At 40.3% G+C, this 2,385-nt stretch overlaps 1 pseudogene; it reads left to right on the forward strand.

Moving 5' to 3' along the window:
* The first annotated feature begins 824 nt into the window (after positions 1-824).
* LOC109393659 (olfactory receptor 6J1-like) lies at positions 825-1,816 on the forward strand (annotated as a pseudogene).
* Positions 1,817-2,385: the final 569 nt, after the last annotated feature.

Below are 2,385 nucleotides of genomic sequence, written 5' to 3' on the forward strand. Positions count from 1 at the left end.
GATCTGTTTCTTGGCTCTGTATGTTTTGTTGGTCAGTTTGTGTGTATTTGTGTCAATACCATCTTGCCTTAATCACTCTCGTTTTATAAATCTTATATCTGCTAGGGAAAACCCCTGCCTCTCGCCACCCCAGTTTCTTTTTTAGTCATGTCTTGACTATCCTAGGACTTTTCCTGATTTACATTTTGCCCCCAAAATGAGATCATGTGGCTACTAGTTTGTAACTTGTTTTTAAAAACTTAATAATAATAATTACACTGGAAATAGTTTGTCGTTACATAAAATATATATTTACATATTATAGTAAAATATAATTGTCAATGGCTGCATGATATGTTATTTAGCTGTACCATCATTTATGTATTTCATCCCCATTTTTTTACTTTTAACTTGTTGCCATATTTTCATTATTATTAGCAATTCTGTGGTGAATATTCTTGTGGCAAAATCTTTTAATGTATCCATGACTATTTTCTCCAGATGGAAGTAGGATTCCTGAGTCTAAGGATTTGCTCAATTTTAAGGATTTTGATACAAATTATTATATTATTTTTTAGAAAGTTTGTATAAACTGTATGACAGTGTAGGTCTCAAGGCAGGCACTTTTGTTAACAATGAGTATTATCATTTAAAAAAATGTTTCAATTTGATAGGCAAGTAATTTAAAACCAGGTTAAATTTGAATTTCATACCTAACTTGGATTAGCACATTTGATGTTCATATTTTTCTTGTGAACAACCAGGGGGTTTTGTACACTGAACACTCTCCTAAGCATTATCTCCCTTTGTTTCATCAGAGGACTTGAATCCCACCCCCAAGGCCCATGAAGAATCAGACTGCCACCATCACAGAGTTTATTTTGCTGGGATTTCCCCTGAGCAGGCAGGAGGAACTGTTGTTTCTGGTGCTGCTGCTGCCCGCATTCCTGCTGACGCTCCTGGGGAACCTGCTCATCATCTCCATTGTGCTGTCCCTACTCCCGCCTCCACAGCCCCATGTACTTCTTCCTGTGCAACCTCTCTATCTTGGATATCCTGTTCACCTCAGTCATTTCTCCAAAAGTGTTGGCCAACTTAGCATCTGGGGATAAAACCATCTCCTTTGCTGGGTGTATCACCCAGTGCTATTTCTACTTCTTCCTGGGCACGGTGGAGTTTCTTCTGCTGACAGTCATGTCGTATGATCGCTATGCTGCTGTCTGTTACCCCCTGCAGTACAGCACCATCATGAGACCTACCGTCTGCATTGGGACCGTTGTGTTCTCTTGGGTGGGAGGCTTCCTATCTGTGCTCTTTCCAATCATCCTCATCTCCTAGCTGCCCTTCTGTGGCTCCAACATCATTAACCATTTTTTCTGTGACAGTGGGCCCTTGCTGGCCCTGGCCTGTGCAGACACCACTGCCATTGAGCTGATGGATTTTATGCTTTCGTCCACCATCATTCTCTGCTGCATAGTCCTTGTGGCCTATTCCTATACATACATCATCCTGACAATAGTGCGCATCCCTTCCTGAAGTGGAAGGAAGAAAGGCCTTTAACACCTGTGCTTCGCACCTGACAATAGTCATGATTTCTGGTGGCGTCACTGTGTTTATCTATGTGACGCCCTCCCAGAAAGAATATCTGGAGGTCAACAAGGTCCCTTCAGTACTGAGCAGTGTTGTCACTCCATTCCTCAACCCCTTTATCTATACTCTGAGGAATGACACAGTGTTGAGGGTCCTCAAGGACGTGAGGGTCAGGGTTCAAGCAGTTTTAGAAAAGAGAATGATGACAATGCTGAGGAGCAAATTGTCATCTTACAAAGACCACTAAGGAGGGGAGAGTCCCTCTTCTTCTTCTTCTTCCACTTCTTCTTCTTCTCCTTCTTCTTCTTCTNTATCTATATCTATCTATATCTATATATCTATATCTATATCATCTATCTATATTTCCCTTTTGGATAACTTTTTTTAATATAAGAGAAACACTTGTTCATTGTGAAAAGAACAAACAAAAAAACCCCCCCAGAAATATAGGCAATGAAGAAGCAAGTAGTGATCCCTTGGAGTCCTACCATCAAGTAATAACCACTTTTTTATTTTTTTTAATTATTTTTTTTTAGCTGAGCCATCCTGCCACCTATTGGCAGCTCAGCAGCAGCTCAGCTTGGGCCGGATATCGAACCGGCGATCCTGTTGCTTAGAGCTCGCACTCTTGGGTGAGCTCTTAACCAACTGAGCCACTTGGCCGGCCCTAAGTAATAGCCACTCTTAAGAGTTTGGCATATATTTTCTTTATTATCTTTTTAAGTATAAATTTTGACACATACCAAAGAATACATTTAACATTTATCTACATCCAAATTATAAAGCTTAATGATATATTGAGTACCATTGAGCCCA

This window comes from Hipposideros armiger, unplaced genomic scaffold (genome assembly GCF_001890085.2).
Source record: "Hipposideros armiger isolate ML-2016 unplaced genomic scaffold, ASM189008v1 scaffold_385, whole genome shotgun sequence".
Classification (NCBI taxonomy): domain Eukaryota; kingdom Metazoa; phylum Chordata; class Mammalia; order Chiroptera; family Hipposideridae; genus Hipposideros; species Hipposideros armiger.